This window comes from Ambystoma mexicanum, chromosome 2p, assembly GCF_040938575.1.
Source record: "Ambystoma mexicanum isolate Mex_15411 chromosome 2p, UKY_AmexF1_1, whole genome shotgun sequence".
Lineage (NCBI taxonomy): Eukaryota > Metazoa > Chordata > Amphibia > Caudata > Ambystomatidae > Ambystoma > Ambystoma mexicanum.
The window spans coordinates 232,010,469-232,030,756 of record NC_090923.1 but is presented as its reverse complement, the minus strand read 5'-3'; positions in this window follow the sequence as shown (position 1 = coordinate 232,030,756).

Below are 20,288 nucleotides of genomic sequence, written 5' to 3'. Positions count from 1 at the left end.
TGTTTACTGCATTTTGTTAATGTTGACAAGGCACTGTGCATCGTGGCCAATTGGGACTAGCAGATCCATGTCCAACATGTTAACTTCTTGATGTGATGAAGCAATGTCAGGACCAGAGTGGCCAAAATCCAAAATAGTTGCCCTCCTCTCCCTCTTCACTTGGTGGCTATGTCACATGCCATGTGTGTGATGGCATGTGCATTTGACATGGCAATCACCGGCCAATGTGTGATGCCAGTGCTAGGCAGCATGGGGAGCAGGCGTTGCTCTCCATTCTCTGTGTCATCATTGTGTGCCCTGAGCCTCCCCTCCAGACCCAGTGATGGTGAATGCATAGGAGGTTTCCCAGTCATGTGGGACATGTGTCATTGAACTACTGGCTCTGTTGTTCATCAGCCCTTGTTGTATGCCATGGTGCTAATGCCTGTTTCCATTTCTCTCTTTCATGTCTTTGCAGGGGACGACGCACTTGTTGATGCTGGGGATGTGGTGGTGGAGCCGTCCCAGGAGGGCAACCCGGGCCGACCTTCCACAAGTGAGGGACGTGGTGTGTTTGTGGGTGAAAACCCACAAGTGCTGCAGGTCGTGCTGTCGAGGGGTGTCTCTGGGGGTTCCTCCCCCGAGCAGTATTCAGGTGTAGACTCGGAGGATGACACCTATGTGCAGTCGCAGGTGAGTGTTCTTGGGAGAGAATCTCCTCTGTCCGACCCACCTGCAGCCGGGTTATTGCCCTCAATGGGGATGTCAGTGTCGGCAGCTCAGCCTCCGGTGGTTACGGATGCAGGGCCACACCACACAAGCTCTGATCCTGTTCCTGGGGCTGCAGATCAGAGAGGGAATGCAGTCCTGCAGCCTGAGGCTTTGCCGGCACAGCAAGGCGCAGTCCGCCTTGCCCCAGGCAGGTGTGGTGCCCGCCAACGTGGTGGCCGTATGCCACCTGGCAATACCGCTTGGGAGCAATCCATCTACGGTATGGCCACCCAACAGGCAGCATCATCCGAGATGATTGCACAGGCCATGGATAGGGTGGCCACTTCCATTGTCCCCCCAGAAAGGCTGATGGAGCGACTGGAGCAGGCTACAGAGTCCATCTGCCAGGCACACAGGGAGGACATGTTGGCGTCCAACATGGACAGGCGGGCAGGACTGGCGACTCTGCGGGAATCACTTTCCATGGAGTCCCAGCGCCACAGGGAAGGCCTGAGGGAAGAATTCCATCACCTCAGGTCGACCCTGTCAGAGCTTGAGGCTTCATCCCATAGAAGGACAGAGGAGCAGCTGGAGCGTCTGACACGGACGCTCTCGGCCGAGATGCAGGCAACTCGTGCGGAGGTCAGGTCATCCCGGAAGTTACTGCATGGGGACCTCCGCATGATCATAATCCAGAACCAGACCTTCCAGACCCGCCTGCTTGCAGCCATGGAGGAGCAAACTCGGGCTTTGCGTGGGCTGCCTCCCATTGTCACACCATCTTCTGAGGCAGCTCCCCCACCTCCTGAGTCAGCTGCAGGGTCTGGCCAGAGCGATAGCGACTCATCTCCCACAACAGAGTAGCCGTGTGGGCCACGAGCCTATGGGGTGTTTTTACTTCCCATGATCCACACAGGTGGATTGTGGCGTGCATCCTGTCCTCGGACCTCATAGGTGGCCCCCCCCTCCCCGCCGGCCCTTTCATGGCCATTTTTTCTTATCATATTTTTGTTTTTCAAGTGTGTTGCCTTGTGTGGGTACCTGGGCATACACTGTATTGTGGCTGGGCACATGCAGGCTTGTCCTGAGTTTGGTTTCGATGCTTGGGTATCTGGCATCCACACCCCTCCTGCTTCCGTTTCCATGGGCTTGCAAAGGGTGTGCCCAAGTGACAGCAAATTACACGGTGACATTGGACTTCCATGAGCTGTTGGGCAGTCCATAGTCAATACTGTGAAGACATTCATGGTGTACATTGTTGTTGCACCTAACTATGCATGATGGTTTGATATGTGCCTCAACTTACATATGTTACTCATGTTTTGCAGGTATTTCACACAGTTCTTCACACGGGCATACTCTCTGGAGTCAGACTACATGTCGGTAGATGTGCAGTGACACTTTTGCGTGGCGCCATCACTGTACATCTGGACGGTGAGGACATACCAGCACAATCAGGTATTGAGACTAGCATTGATTACATGCATTGTGTCTTGTTTTGGTGGGCTTCAGGGTGGGTTGGTGTGTAATTTGATTGAAATGACTCTTACACAGGTGTGTAGTAGTGCCTCCATCACGGTTAGCTGTTCAAGTGCGGCTATGTTCCATTTGGGGCACTGCAATTTGTGACACCGGTGTCATGTTGTGAGGGTCAGTTTGTTTGCTCTCACATACCATGACATGGTGTCCTCTGTGGCGGGACTGTGAAGGGATTGGGTGACATGGCAATGTTGTAATGTAGCAATTCGCCTGTGCCAATGCATTTTTGATGAATGGAGTTGTGTCTTTTCATAGTTATGCATTGCTGGTGTATGTGTAGGTAGGGGTGCACACATAGTGACACTTCCATGTTAACAATCTCAGGCTGATGTGTTTCTGACAGTTTATTGCCAAGAAATATTGTGACATTGTCAGGTAGTGTCATCATTGATCGTCAGATGGTATGTGCCAGAGCAGTGTGCACTAGCCAGCACTGTGATTCCTAGGTGAAGAAGTTGGCCACCAGTTGCGTACGGGCTGCCTCCCCCCGTGCCCTTTCCCCTCCCATGCGCAGCGGCCGTGCATGTGGTTGTGGATGTGGGGGCACCACCATGTCCACGGGCAGGCCCCGGCATGTTGCAACGTTGTGCAGGACACATGCTGCCACTATGATCCTGCACACTACTGGGGGAGCGTATAACAGCTGCCCGCCAGAACGGTCAAGGGAGCGAAAGCGTGACTTTAGCACTCCGAATGTGCGCTCCACTATGCCCCTGGTTGTAATGTGGGCTGTGTTATGTCTTACCTGGGGTGGCGTGGTGGGGTTCCGAATTGGCGTCATCATGTGGGGGCTGAGAGGGTAGGCACTGTCCCCTGTGGAGGTGGTGATTGGTATCATTGGTGGGGTTGTGACCTTGCTCAGTATCCAACATGCATGCATGTGCAGTGGCATACATACTCACCAAGCAGCCATGTATCGCCATGCCGCCCAGCATCTATGTCCCGGCATAGGGTGGACATTCGGTAAATGAAGCTGTCGTGGGTGGACCCGGGATAGTTGGCATATACTGAGGTGATGATTCCCTTGGCATTACATACTACCTGCACGTTGATGGAATGCCAGTGCTTGCGGTTCCTATAGATGTGCTCTGATGCCCTGGGGGGACGTAGAGCCACATGGGTGCAGTCGATGGCACCTAGCACTTTGGGGAATCGTGCCACTCCGTATAAATCCAGGGCGGCAGCATGCCTTTCTGCAGGTGTTCTGGGCAGGTATATGTGCCTGCGGACTGATGGGCGTGCAGTCATGATGTTCAAGACCTGGTGTAGGCAGCGTGACTGGGTGGCCTGTGACACCCCACCCACTATGGCACTTGTCCGCTGAAATGATCCAGTGGCTAAGAAGTGCAGTACATTGAGGACCTTCTCCAGGGGGCTGAGTGCTTGGGAGCACAGGGTGGGTGATGTGAGGTCATCCTCCCACTCAGTCACCAGGTCCAGTATGATGTGTGGTGGAAACCTGTACCTCCCATACACCTGGTCATCAGGCATCCCGAAAAGGCTGGTTCTGGGTGTGAATATTCTGGCCCTGACTATCCTCCTCCTCCTCCTTTGGTAGCCCACTGCCACTGCTGCTAGGAACGGTATGTTCATCCTGGCGTCTGAGCTTGTTATTGTTAAAGTCCGCAATTTTATGCTTTGCGCGTGTTCTAGGCGAGCGTGTGACCCGCGCACCCCTGGAATCCAGTTCCCAGTCCAATAGCGTGTGGAAATTCACACGCACCACGGGATACAGGTTCGCTGACGTACTTGCGTGTGTAAGTGGCCGCGCACCCATTAAATACACGTACATAGGCCAATCGCGTGTACGCGCACTTTTGTCCAATTACACGCAATGAAATACACGTACATAGGCCAATCACGCGATGACACTCTGACGTGCAGTATTTCCACGTGTGTTCCGTCATCACGTGCTGAGTGGGGAACGCCCGTGCGGGTCACGTCAGACGCGCTTACGCGCTGAGGGACTCTGGTCCAATAGAATCGCGTATGCGTGCTGACGCGCTTACGCGCTAAGGGCCTTTCCTCGGATTTCACGCTGACGTGCAGGATTTTCACGTGCCAAATCACTTCGTATCAAGCTGGCCACCCGAAAACACACGGAACACCACGCTCCTGCCCAGAAGGCCGAGTTACTGCCCCCCAGTGCCCCGAGCAGCCTCCCACGTGCTATCTGCTGCTGCCTGCCTGCCTGCCTGCCTGCTGCCACCGTGCCCTGCCATTTGGTGCCTGCACATCAGCCATCTGCAGGGGTCCAGTTGCTGTGTCCACCCCTGCTGGAACTGAAGACTCCCAACTGGGATTACATCGCTCCACAGCCCAGCCCCAGGACCCAGTTGCCCACCCACACCTGCCTCTGGGGTTGCCATGTCGGGCACTTCCACATCTGGCACCAGTGGCAACCCCAGGCCAGAGGGGCAGAGGGGCACCAGCTTCACTGCCACCGAAGTTGGTGTCCTGGTGGAGCATGTCCTGGGGCAGTATGATGCCCTCTTTGGATCGTCCCGCGCCAGCAAGGAAGGACGGGAGAGGATCTGGGCCGACTGTGTGGTTGCCATCAACGCGGAGGGGGTGGCAACCCGCAACGTCCAGAAGATCAAGAAGCGCTGGGAGGACTTGAGGTCCAGGACCCTTGTGAAGGCCCGGCGCCTCGTGGAGGGGGGCCGGGGCCGCATGAGTTCCATCCAGAAGAGGGTCCTGGAACGCGTACGCCCAGCGCTCCACGCCCAGGTCCTTGAGAGGGAGGCCCGTCTGGAGTTGAGCGGTATGTGTCCAAGCATTACTGTGTGAGACAGGGCATGTTGCGGTGTGCTGGTTCTATGATACTTGCCTGTATGTGTGCCATGGGCCATGTATGCATGTATGTGTGCAGGGACATCATGGTAATGCATGTGCGACCAGTGATGTGTGACCCACATGGTTGTTGCATGTGTTGAAATGCGGCATGGGGAGCCCAATGCAGATTTTGGACATGAGAGCATGCCAGTCTCTGTACCTGGACATGGATGGGGGTGAAGGATGGGTGCTGATGCCAGGTACATATATGGTAGCCATGTCTGTGTGCCTGACCTGCGTGTCTGTGACTTGTGCATGCCATGGATGCATGACACATGTGTGTGACAATGCACAGATTCAGTGACGCACCCAACTTACCCTTGTTTCGCCTGTGTTCGGTGTGTTTGGGGCCAGATGGATGTGACTGAGGTGAAGTGTGTGCATGTGATATGCATGAGCCATGATGCATGTGAGTTACATATCATTGAATGTTTCTAGAGTCCATTGGACATGCATGGAAATGTCCATGGCATGCACCATGCCTGTTACTGTGTGTGTTTTGCCTGGACTGACCCATGTGTTGTGGAGGGACATGATGGAAGTGTACTTTGACAGTGGTGCTCATCTGCTATTGCTTCCTGTCTAGGGGACCATTGTACAGTAGCCTGATGCTTGTGTCCTTTGTCTCCCTCTACGCAGCGGCTAGTGAAGAAGAGGGCGGAGACGGCGCTGTGGAGCAAGGCGGCGGGGATGCCCCCACGGCTGCAGCGGAAGGGGTGGGTGAGCCCCCACAGGGGCCTGCTACGGCGGGAGACGGTGAGGAGCCATCCAGGTTGGTGGTTTGCACAGAGGAAGAGGAGGCCGACACTGGTGCACACATGGGGCCTGGTGGGAGCATCCCTGCTGGTGCAAGTGGTGCAGTCCAGGGCCAGGGGCAGGAGGCAGCACAGGTCACCGTGGAGGGGCCTGTGCATGTCACTGTCCCTGACCCTGTGAGTGCACCACCATGCACCAGCAGGGATGCCCCGTCCCAGGCCCGTCCGCAGGTAGAGGGGATGTCCATGTCACCTGACTCCCCTCCACCTGCGGACGTGGTAACCCCTGGCCGCGTGGAGAAGGTCCTGATTGGGGTCGCGATGCGCACGGCTGTGATTCGTGATGACGTGCGTGCTTCCCGGGAGGAGCACGCACGTCATCACGAAGTGCACCGTGCCGACGTGGCCCAATTGGGATCGGCCATGTTCGGGGGTTTCCTGCATGTGTTGGCCAATCTGACGGCCCTCTCCTCCTCTGTGCAGGCTATCCACCGGTCGTTCTCCTTGCCGTCTTCCGGCCCAGATGCCACCAGGGCCCCCTGTGGACCTGCCCCGACCAATGCAGCCAGCTCGGTGGGGATCCCATCCCTGCCACAGTTGGGAGTCGGAGGTCCAGCAGGGGTGGACAACACAGCAAGTGGACCCCAGCAGATGGAAGATGTGACGGCATCATCGGGCAGGGCACGTGCACGACGGCGTCGGTGGTTTCCATCAGCCTGGATGCCGTCGTGCTGGCAGAGGCAGTGGCGTCGGAGGCAGCAGCGGGCTCGACGTGGGAGGCATCATGGCTCGGGGCCATCAAGATCCGAGGGGCAGGCATCGGCCGGAGGGCAGGGCAACCCTGGGATGGTGGTGTGTTCCGTGTGGGAGGAGTTTGGCCAGCGGATAGGTGCGGAGCGGCAGCGGGTGGAAGAGGAGCGGCTCGCCATGGTCAGGGCGGAGTTCTCCATGCGTCGGGCATTGAGGCGGGCTGAGTGCCTCGAGGAAGCTCGCAGGGAGTTTGAGGTGGACATGGGGTTGTCCCTGCGAGACCTCGGGGCCAGGACAGAGTCCCGCCTCCAGGACATCGACATGGAGTTCGATGATGCCCTGGCCAGCAACATCACCAAGTGAGCCGCAGGACTTGCCCGCTGCCTTTGTATATAGTTATTTAGTTAGTTAGTGCTAGGTTTCCTTTATTTATTTTTATTATTTTGGACCGCTCGGACAATGGCCACTTTTTTGTACATATATTTTTCATTAGTTAGTGGTAGGTTTCATTTTTGGTGTTGGGCTCATGGACCCTGGAACATTCCTGTATATAGTTTGTTTTTTTGGGAGATACATTTTTTTAATTTCTTATTGTTTTCACCATGACGTAATGGTTTTTCATTAATTTCCTATTACATGATATTGCTTTGGACAAATTCATTTTAATTTTTTTTTCCTTTGTTTTTTTGTTTATCACTTTTGTTCTCGGACATGGACCATTTATTTACTTAGCCACATCGTTGTATGTTTGTAAATTTCACTTATTTTTGGTATTTAATACATTTTTTATATTTTCTTACACTTGTGTTATTTTCTCATTGGTTTGTTACATGTCATGATATGGGTTTTGACATTCACTTGCACCCATTGTGTATGTGTGTGTGACGGACATGTGTTCTTTTGCATACTTGGCATTGGGGTTGTGTCATGTGATTGCATTCACTATGTGGGTGGATGCAATCCTTGCCTGGGTGTTTGTGCTGGGTATGCTGGCCATTACTGCCATGATTGTGTATCGTCAGGACCTGGGGCCAGGGGGACATGTGTGGGGGCCTGCTGGCAGGTTCCCCACAGTGCTGGGGGGTGGGGGTGGTGGGAGACATGAGTGTGGGCCTGGTGGAGGCTGCCCCTGCACTGCTGGGGGGTGGGGGTGGTGGGAGACATGAGTGGGGGCCTGGTGGAGGGTGCCCCTGGTGACTGGGGGGGTGGGGGTGGTGGGTGACATGAGTGGGGGCCTGGTGGAGGGTGCCCCTGGTGACTGGGGGGGTGGGGGTGGTGGGTGACATGAGTGGGGGCCTGGTGGAGGGTGCCCCTGGATGGTGGGGGGTGGGGGTGGTGGGAGACATGAGTGGGGGCCTGGTGGAGGGTGCCCCTGGATGGTGGGGGGTGGGGGTGGTGGGAGACATGGTTGGGGGCCTGGTGGAGGGTGCCCCTGGTGACTGGGGGGGTGGGGGTGGTGGGAGACATGGTTGGGGGCCTGGTGGAGGGTGCCCCTGGTGACTGGGGGTGGTGGGAGACATGAGTGGGGGCCTGGTGGAGGGTACCCCTGGTGACTGGGGGGGTGGGGGTGGTGGGAGACATGAGCAGGTGTGCAGGGTAGTCCCCTGTTTTGTGGGCTGCCTGCAGGGGCCGTCGAGGGTGACAGGACCCACCCAGCCTAATCGCGTGTGTAACTTCGCAAGCACCCCTGTAATACACGTACCAAGCCAAATCGCGTGTGATAATTCCCGCGCACCCCTGAAATACACGCGCCCAGCCTATTCGCGTGTGGAAATTCCCGCGCACCCCTGAAATACACGCGCCCAGGCTATTCGCGTGTGGAACTTCCCGCGCACCCCTGAAATACACGCGCCCAGGCTATTCGCGTGTGGAACTTCCCGCGCACCCCTGAAATACACGCGCCCAGGCTATTCGCGTGTGGAACTTCCCGCGCACCCCTGAAATACACGCGCCCAGCCTATTCGCGTGTGGAACTTCCCGCGCACCCCTGAAATACACGCGGCCAGGCTATTCGCGTGTGGAACTTCCCGCGCACCCCTGAAATACACGTACCCTGCTGTAATCGCGTGTGGGACTTCCCGCGCACCCCTGAAATACACGCGGCCAGGCTATTGGCGTGTGGAACTTCGCGCGCACCCCTGTAATACACGTACCAAGCCAAATCGCGTGTGATAATTCCCGCGCACCCCTGAAATACACGCGCCCAGGCTATTCGCGTGTGGAAATTCCCGCGCACCCCTGAAATACACGTACCCTGCTGTAATCGCGTGTGGGACTTCCCGCGCACCCCTGTAATACACGCGCCCAGCCTATTCGCGTGTGGAAATTCCTGCGCACCCCTGAAATACACGCGCCCAGCCTATTCGCGTGTGGAAATTCCCGCGCACCCCTGAAATACACGCGCCCAGGCTATTCGCGTGTGGAACTTCCCGCGCACCCCTGAAATACATGCGGCCAGGCTATTCGCGTGTGGAACTTCCCGCGCACCCCTGAAATACACGTACCCTGCTGTAATCGCGTGTGGGACTTCCCGCGCACCCCTGTAATACACGCGCCCAGCCTATTCGCGTGTGGAAATTCCCGCGCACTCCTGAAATACACGCGCCCAGGTTATTCGCGTGTGGAACTTCCCGCGCACCCCTGAAATACATGCGGCCAGGCTATTCGCGTGTGGAACTTCCCGCGCACCCCTGAAATACACGTACCCTGCTGTAATCGCGTGTGGGACTTCCCGCGCACCCCTGTAAATGACGTACCCTAGTTTTTCGCGTGTAGGATTTCACGCGCACCCCTGGAATTCCCGTAGCCTAGCTTTTCGCGTGTGAAACTTCCCACGCACCCCTGTAAATGACGTACCCTAGTTTTTCGCGTGTAGGATTTCACGCGCACCCCTGGAATTCCCGTAGCCTAGCTTTTCGCGTGTGAAACTTCCCGCGCACCCCTGTAAATGACGTACCCTGGCTTTTCGCGTGTGGAACTTCACATGCACCCCTGGTATCGACGTGGCCAGGGCAATCGCGTGTGGGACTTCCCCGCACCCCGGGATACACGTACCCAGGGCAATCGCGCGAGTGACTTCTCGCGCAACCCGTTGTACACACACGCGCGAATTTTTGAACAGTGGGTGTCCGTGTAAATGGCGTACACCTTTGCACATCATTAGTCCTTTGGGGTCACGGTATGGCCCATTGCTGTATGTGGGTGGTATTTGTTGGCGCAGGTTTTGGCGCACTTTCGTTGAGTGCGTCGGGACGCTACCGCCTGCTTACTTGTGGCGTACGTTTTTGGGCCTGTGCGCTGGTTTGATCGAGCGCTGTTTTGCCCTGTTCGAATCCATGAATACGTGTTGCCGGAGAGCGTGTGGGCGTTCCGCGCACTTTCCTCCTGTACTTCCCCGTGCCGCCCACATTCTTCCCCATTCCGAGTGTTGTGCCCCATTTTATTCCCCATTCCGAGTGTCCCGCCCTGTGTTACGCCTACTTTAGAGCTGTGCGCTGCGCTCGGAGTGATAGCGCAGTGGCCGTGGCGCACGCCGTTGGTTGACCTGTGCGCCGGCGTGCGCCGCGCACTTTTTCAGCGCACGTCCTATGCTTTTCTTACGCACGGACTTCCATGAATCGACGTGCGCTGGTTTCCCTGCGCTTTTCGCTATTTTTCGGCGCAGCGCACGTATAGGCCCCTCTGCGCCGGTATTTTCGGCGCACATTTATTCCATGAATCGGCCTCATAATGTATACTATAATTCACAGTTAAAATAGAAGACACAATTTATGTTACATTAGGATCAATATATCTGTCGTATATAGATGAAGATATGTCATTTTTTGGGTGTATTATTATTAAGAAGGTGATTGCCATTTAGCCACACTCTATAAAGGGACAGATGGAGACTGGCATTGAGAGTATTCAGACACATGTACCAAAACCCGTCCTCCTCAATATGGTACAGATTGTGAACAAATCTCTCATAATGTTTTACAAACACAGGAGCTATAGCAGTGCATTTTGTTAATATATGTCTAGCAGTTTCCTGTTCTTCCTGCTTTATACATATTCTGCAAAAACGTTTGTTTTTAGGTATAGAACGTTCAGACCCCATAGTTGCAAGTAATGGTAGATGGGTAATACGCATAAGTAATATAAATTGCCTTAAGTTAACAGACGGCATAAATTCAGATATTTCTGTGCCTTCCTATAGGTGTATAATATATGTGTCACAAAGACATAGTTTTTCAGGTTTTCTAAGTGGGCAAAATTATTTTGCCAATCCCAGATATTCACATGGAGGCCTAATTGATATTTCAGGAGATCATAATCTTCACCCCATTTCGGAAGCCCAATTGATTGCTTTGAACAAAGTGGCCATGTCTGCAGCAAATTTATTACTGCAGCTATCTTCCTCAATACACCTCAGCAGGTGATTAGATGGTAAATTACGTATTTTAATGAATAGTTCAGCCCTCTTTTTTAACACCACGGATCTCAAGGAAAATATTCCTAATTCAAATCTTAGAATCACCACAGGAATACTCTGAGGGAGGCCCAAGAGTTTCCTCCAGAACTTTCCCTCGATAATCTGTAGCCAATCAAGGTTCATATTAGTCAATGACTCAAGTCCGTAGGTTATCATTGGGACTAGGCACTGTATACACAACTGACGCACCCCCCAGATGGAAAATCCACTCTGGTTACGCGTAAATTGATATATCATAGCCGTGAGCTGAGCAGCCTTGATGCTCCGGACCTGCTTGCATGTTTCATAGCTACTCTTATTGTCAAATTCCACACCTAAGTATTTATATGAAAAGGTATATTGAATCTCAGTGGAATTAATCTTCAGGCGAGGCCGGGTGACTTTTCCATGCGAATATAACAGGATTTCGGTCTTATTTTGATTGATGACTAATAATAATTTAGTGATATCTGGGTTCGGTCTGCGGACTCACTTGCCTATTTAGTCAGCGGACAGGCCTCCAACTGGCCCAACACGCCTGCAAGATTCTACGGCAGTTCAGTTAAAAATGAAATGTGACCTTGCGGTGTGGCGCTGTGCCATGCCATACTTTCTGAAGTCCATTTCCCGGTTGATGATGTCACAGTCATGGTGCTAAGGGTGATAAAAAAAAATACAACCTTAAAATATAATCCACGGAAGCAGGCTACGACTGCTGGTAATGCTACTGCTACCTACGTTAAGGGAACCTTGTTTCATTTGGGCCTTTAACTTGGGCGACAGGCGATTGATTACCAGTAGGATTAAAACACTACCTACTGGAGACCTGTGTTGGCATGGAGAGTCCAATGCTGCGGTAGCAGAGGTGACACAGATGGCACAGCTGGTGCTGATGGTCTGCTTCCCCCTTTGGCGTTGCAGGTCTGGCGGTGGGTCGCAGGGCATTGCAACCAAGGCAAACTGCCTCTTTCCTGAAACTGCTACTGAAACTTTCATCTACTTGCCTCCGGTGCTAATGGTTCAGGTGGTTGACGAATGCCGTGGTACCCTGGCTTTGTGCAGGAACAATGGGGAAACCTCTCCTTCGGCGTTCACTGCAAAATGCACGCTATCCCTTCTCAACGTCTGATAGTGGGGTATCTGTTGGCACGTTAAATTTACTGCCAGCACAGGCAAGGTGTGAAGCACCTGCGGCAGTACTTGTTGGGTGGAGCTGGCTCTACCCACTCAACATCTTCCGGGTCTTCAAGGAAAGTGAAGAGGTCAGTCTCTTCATCTCTGGAGCGTGCCTCAGAATGTTGTGTCATCATCTCCAGAAAATAATCAAGGTACAACAAAGGGAAAACACAAAGGGAAAAGGTTAGGATAGGAAATAGTAACAATTAGCAAATTTGGCCAATTTTCAGGGGTTTTGGGGTGTTAAACCAGCACCTTAACGCCACTTCAACTAATGTTTTTTCTCCGAACGTAAAGGGTGTCATTGTATCAGATTGTATCAGATCGTTTCACCTTAATGTCACTTCAACTAACGTTTTTTCACTGAATTTCAAGGGGTTTGTTGCACTGAACGTATTCATCTCAACTGTCCCTTAACTATAGTTTTTTCACTGGATATAAATATATATATTATGCCTTTGTGCTAGCACAAGGCATAGTTAGGGTTAAGACTCTAGTCTCTATGGAGTTTCGGAAAATAACCTTTCTCAATACCTTTCAAACCCCTGTATGAACAAATCTGAACATACTCCACCGTAATATGTCCAGGCAGCTGCCTATGCATGCTACCTTTCAGAATTGGACATTAATGGCTTCATAGTTTAAAAATGTTTACTTGGATCCCATTTTGAACAGCTTTTAACACCGGGTTTTCCAATAGGAAAAGAAAAAAAAATGTTGGCCCACATATCTCAAAATTTGGCACTTACATTTTTGCTATTTTTGGCATGCACCTATATTTCATCAGATATTGGTGCAGTAATAAAAATGTGAAAATCAACTTGGCCAATATTGACTTATTAATGTTCTAATTGTATCTATATATCGCGCCTGCTCAGAATGTACTTGCATTTTTCATACACATTATGCTAAGAACGTTTTAGTTTCACAGTTCATACATTACGCCATTGCAACTTCTGAAAACGTACGAAAACATACAGATGTTTTACTGACATCAAAGTTACCCCTGATTTATGTAATGTATGAACTGTGATTATGTTCTCAATGGAGTTCATATGGAAGATGCTGTTCATACTTCAATTAATGTGAACAAACTGTACAAAGAGATGTAGGACTTTTAAAGTTTTTACATTACACAATTGTAATCAGAGCTGCTTATTATGGCCTCCACTCCTTGACTAAAGAACCTCTCCCAACAGTATGAATCTTTTTAGGTGGCTGGTAACGTTATCCCCGTGAGCAAATCAGTGAAAACCTTGGTAGTGATATTGGATACCAACCTCTCAATGAAGAAACAGGTCTCTCAGATCCACTCATCATGTGGACATATAACCAAACTATTGCATCAGATCAGGCCATACCTCACACTTAAAAACATATCTCCCCTGGCATCCTCATTAATAAACTCATAATTGGATTATTGTAATAGTTTATTGATTGGGGCATCTCAAGGAAACCTGAATCAGCTACATATGTTCAGAATGGAGCCTTTAAGGTGGAATTTGGCTTGGCTACACGTGATAATGTCACTGCCTTCAGGAAGAAACTTCACTGGCTTCCGGTGAGGCAGAGAATCAGGCATAACATTTTCTCTCTCACTTATAAATGCCAGAATTCCAATGCGCCATAATATCTCACCAATAGATTGGTAGGGAAAGCATCCTGCAGAGTATTATGCTCCTCTGATACTCACCAGCTTAATCAGACGAGAACTCGTTTAAAAAACTTTGGCGACTGCAGCTTTGAATTCAGTGCTCCACGTGAATGGAATACCCAGCCCTTGAATATCAAAACATCTCAATCAGTCACTATCTTTAAGAAACATGTGAAGACATTACTCTTTAATCTACCTGAATAGAACTTCTCTCTACCTCACTGATGCTACTTCTTCCTCATCCTCCTCTTGGCGCGCTCTGAGGCCTGCGGCTCAGAGCATGCAGCGCCTTATAAGAAATGAAATAAACAAATAATCTGCTGACAATTCACATGAAAGAGGGTGCTGACCTTGATGTCAGTTTTCAGGAGATTACAATACAGATTACAATAAATCTTTTTTATTGTTTTGTATTGTGCATTCAGCTTTAAAACAAGTTAAAAACTTACACAAATGTATCATACAACAAATTAACCATTAGAAAAAGAGAAAGAAAAGAAAAGAAGAGAAAAAAATATATATTTCCTTAAAACCATACAATAAAATTATCCTTATTCGTCTAATACAATTTAAAACAGTGTGGTCCAAAATGCAAAACATCCCATTTGTCTATTTCTTCCTAACTCTATTCCACCAATTTGATCATAGTAAAAAATTGGCACAGTATCTTACTCAATTGATAAGGCATCTTAGACCAACACAGATTTCATATTAGCATTTACGTGTTATAACCATACAGATTAGTATATTTTCTAAAACAGGTTTGATCTTGAATAACCAGTTCTTCACAGTACAAAAGTAGATGTTGTAATGTCTCACAATCCTCCAAACAGAATCTACATCTGTCAGACGGACGTTTCAGCATCTTCCATCCAACACAATTTACACTAGTAGGCAAAATGTCCAACCTAATCCTCAACAATGTATATCCAATTTTCCAAGTGGGGTATTTACAGAGAAATGGAGCACACAATCCTGTTTTTTTCAGCCCAGATATTAGATTCTGATGGCACTCATATCTACTTACAGAATCACATGTTCTGCACCAATCTGTGAGCCACCATCTTTGCTTGTATACTCCTGGGATCTCATTTAAAAGCTCTCCATCCATACCCCACTCTTCCAATAGAGATTACAGTACGAACTGCATCTTTCATCCGAACAGTGCTGATAACGCATGTGTTTCACAGTTCATACACAATGCCATTGCATCTTCTGATGGAACTCTAGCTCTAGCTACCTTATTCCACAACCAAAGCACACAATTGGTACATTGCTATCATGTTTTTTTCTATTTTCATGGGCCCTCAGGAACAATTTCAAACACCAGAGAACATTAAGTATTTTCCGGGAAAACAATTTAAGTGCAGGAAAATGTTTAAAAACACAGGAGCATCTTGGGCAGATGATGTTTAACTTTGTTACTCCCCCTCTTCTGTTCCTGATAGAGGATACGTTCCTCTGTTTTTAAAATAGAAGGAGATTGCTAATCTTCTCGAGATAATGAGGTATCTAACTATATAACAGTATCCGCTCTTAGGGTCGACCAGTTTCAGCAACAGAACAACTTTACTTTATAGTTGCATTCTGCAGAACCAAAAAGATATGTTATTTATATAAATTGTATACACTCGCTTAGTGATAATGGTACATCGAGTGAAGTTCACTTGTTTTGCTTAATGAATAATTTCAGTGGATGCACTGTTAGACTTATTTCTGTATGTAAGACATAAAAAAACATGCTGCGCCTAAATTGCCACCCCGGAAATCTCAAGTTTCGCCTGATTGCTCATAGGTTCATGTTCAATTCACTTACACAATTTCTTGCTCGCTTCATGTGCTCATTTAATCTTCTTCTTAAGCGTAAGGCGGGTACTTTAGTCAGCCTGGTTGGCATACTCCCTAACACCAGTACCCTGTTAGCTGACATCTCCATCCCTCTATTTCATTAGAATAGCCCTTAGGCGCCGCCTTATCACCCTGTTACCTTATCAGCACAAGAACTTGCTGTATGGCCATTATTGCTTTAGCACATCGGCCGCTATTATCCTTCAAAGTATATTTCATGACACAAGACGGGCAATGATGTCATACCATGCCATACGTCCAGGTCACATGACTGCTACTTTACACACAGACGCTTCTATGATGCATGCTGCCACAACATGTGCGCCTATGACACGTGCTCCTGCCACACATGCTCCTATGACACGTGCTCTTACCACATGTGCTCCGTGCTCCTACCACACATGCTCCTACCACACACACTCTTATGTCATACACTTACTGCACACTCTTATGAAACACACTCTGACACACACACCTATTGCATGTGCTCCTATGCCATGTGCTCACACACTCGTAGGATACATATTCCTATGACATGCACTACACATGTGCCTACAGCACATAACATGTGGACATACAACATGTGCTCTCACATGCACCTATTAAACGTGCATCTATGACACCTGCATCTACAATACGTGCATCTATGACACATGCACCTACACATGTGCTCCATCCACACGTGCTCCTATCACACATGCTCCTACCACGCACACACTTACAACACATGCTCTAATGACACACACTCTAATGACACACTCCTATGACACGCACTCCTACAACAATGCTTCTATGACAAGGGCTCCTGCAACACACACTCATATGATACATGTTAACTTACTTCACACATGCCTACTACACATAGCATTTGGACAAAAGACATGTGCTCTCAAAAGCATCTAGTACCCATGCACCTAAGACACATGCACCTACCACATGTGTTCCTACCACACACAGTCATATCATACACATTCCTATAACACATGCTCCTACCATACACACTCCTACCACACAAACATACTCCATATCCTTCATGCATACACTTCCTGCACACACTTACCACACACATGTACTGGCCACTCTTATGACACACAGTCTAATGACACACACTCCTATGACACATGCTCCATGGCAAGTGCTGCTATAACATGCACTCCTAGAACACACATTCCTATAATGCATGTTCCTTTGACACACTCAACTACTACACACATGCCTACTACACATAACATGTGGACGTATGACACATGCTCTTATGGCACATGTTCCAACTACCCACACTCTTACAATGCACACTTACCACCCACTCTTATGACACGCACTCCTACAACATGAGCTCCTACAACATGTGCTACCATAACACATGCAGCTACTGCATGTGCTTCTACTTCACAAACAAACGCTCCTATGACACATGATCCTATAACATGCACTCCTAAAACACATGGTCCTACGACACACGCTCCTACAATGCATACTTCTACTACAGGCGCATTAAACATGTGCTGCAATCACACACTCAGAGTGTATGATCTTTACAGTTGGTAAATTACAAAATTAGCATTTCATGAAAATTCACATCAAAGGCAAGTAATATAAACTGCACACAGAGCGTATGAGTTATACTGTTCGTACATTACACAATTAACATCTCCAAAAAACTCACATGAAAGGCAAGTCACAGCTGTCTTTAATGTAAATTTAAAAGTGATTGAATAAATGTACACTTTTCATAGAAACTGTACACAGAGAATATGACTTTGACCGCCCATACATTACACAATTAGCATCTAAAAACTCCCATAAAAAGGCAATTGACTGCTGACTTTGATGTCAGTTTTAAAGTGATGGAAACAATGTACACTTTTCATACAGAAATGTAAACTGTCTATAGAAAATTTACATTTTTACATTTTATATTAAAATCTTGCACGTACATTTGTGATATTAGCACTAATAACATGTTCTAATGACACGCACACCTAATACACACATGCTTCTTACACATAACATGTAGATATACAAGTGCTGACACATGCACCTACGACATGTGCACCTATGTCACATGCACCTACGTCGAATGTACATATGATACATACTTTTATAAGACATGCCCCTACAACACACTCCTACCACCAAAGCTCCTACAACATGCTCCTACCACACGCACTCTAATGACACACACTTAGCACACACTTTTACGGCATGCACTCTAATAAATCACACTCCTACAACACATGCTCCTATGACACACACTGCTATAACAGGCACTCCTGCAACACACACTCCCATAATACACGTTCTGTTGACAAGCACACCTACTGCACATAATAAGTGACTGTGAGATATGTGCTCTTACAACACATGTTTCAACCACACACTCTTAAATGCACACCTACCAAACACTCTTATGACACACACTCCTACAACACATGCTCCTATAACATGTGCTCATATGACACGTGCAGCTACTAAAAATGCTTTTACTACATATACACAACATGTACTCCAACAACACATGGTCCCACAATGCACATTCTTACAACACTTACTCCTGCCCCACAGGTGCCTAAAGCATGCGCAATCACAAACACATTATACAATTAACATCTCCTAAAGCATCACATCAAAGGCACGTCATATGAACTGTACACAGACTGTATGAGTTTTACTATTTGTACATTACACAATTAAAATCTCCTAAAAACTCACATCGAAGGCAATTGACGGCTTATTTTGTTGTCAGTTTTACAGTGATAGAATATTGTATACTTTTAATACAAACTCTACACATATCATCTGAGTTTTAGAGTTCATACATTACACAATTAGCATCTAAAAAATCTCATTGAAGGCAGGTAACAGCTTAATTTGATGTCAGTTTTAAAGTGAATGATTAAATATACACTTTTCATAGAAATATGTACACTTTTAAAAAAAAAGGTAGACTTCTGGAGGCATACAATACATGAGCAGAATGGAGGTATATTAAACCCCTTCACATACATTTGTGATATTAGCATTATGTGTATTAGCACTAATTCACAAACTCTTACTATGCATACTCTTACAACACACGCTCCTAAAACATGCACTTATATAACATGCACTCCTACAACATGTGTCACTACCAAACGCACTCCTATGCCACATTTGCTCCTACAACACATAGCCCTACAACACACTTGTATAAAACATGCGCCTATGGCGTGCACACCTCTGACATGGCCTACTACTGATCACACTCTTACAGCACACACTGTTATCACCCATATTCCTGACAGATACTCCAACTACACAGGCTCCTACAACACGTGCACCTACAACACATGCACCTCCAACATATTCACCTGCCACATGTGGGCGTATGGCATGTGGACATACGGCACACGCTCCTATAGCACATGCTTCCATAACACGCCATGTGGTGACACCCACTCTTATAATATACACTATTATGATGCATGCTGCTACAACACACGCTCCTTACAACACACATTACACACAATCTTACAACACATGCACTTATGACAAATACACTGCGACATGCTGTTATGCAACATGCTCTTATGCCGCACACACACAATTATACTACATGCTCTTACAACACACGTTAGTATTAAAACAACACTCAGAATCAATAATCATGTCACCAGAAGAAAAATGTAATTATTTGAAAAAAAATACATTTACAAAAGTGTTAAGGTTAAACCAAAAAAAAACTAAAGTCTACAAACATTGTAAAGGTGAACACTTTCTTCATGCTTCTCTTGGACACACACTTAGGGCCGAATTTATGGAATATTTGCCCAGTGCAAAGTGAATTTGCACTTTGCAAATTCACTTTGAACTAGACAAATATTCCATGAATCGGGCCCATAGTGTTCAATTATGATTTGTCTTCAAACCTGCTGTGCCATAAATGAATAGAAGGCATTAAGGGACTGGGATTTAAAGCCTGCACCAAATATGCAGACTGAGTGTTGGAGTTAGAAAGAGCCAGGGATTGGTGAACTGTGGCCACTTTGGAAATCAATATTTAGCTTCTAGGAGCTCGACTTTCAGTTTAAGCTGATTTTATACAACAGAAATAACCGGCACTTTGTTTAGCCCACCCAGTAAGACAGTTTCAATAATGGTATGTGCACAACAGCCCGCTATTATATTGCAAGAGACTGCTCTTCCTTGCGTTGTAATTTTTGCGATAATATCTTTGCAGATAAAAAATAGGCTTTGAGGAAACTTTCATGGGCTTCACATTTTCTAAAAAGATGCTGCTTTTCAGCGCTGCTACATTATTGGTCCGAATACTAGTCACTAACAATATGTTTTACTGAAAGTTGCACGGCAAGCACTACATCCTTTGTAGGACTTTTTTGCACTATTGTCACACAGTTGAAGGATTGGATTATATGAAAGTGTGCTTCCTTTGCTAGCATAGGTTAAGCAAAATATAATAGCGCAGTGGGTGCATCATATGTTCTTCCAGTAAAATGATGTCTGGTTTTTCATTTAAAGTGTTGTGATCCTGGGCAAATAGCTTCATCTCTCTGTGCCACAGTCCACACATCTGGATAGTTTAGGAGCT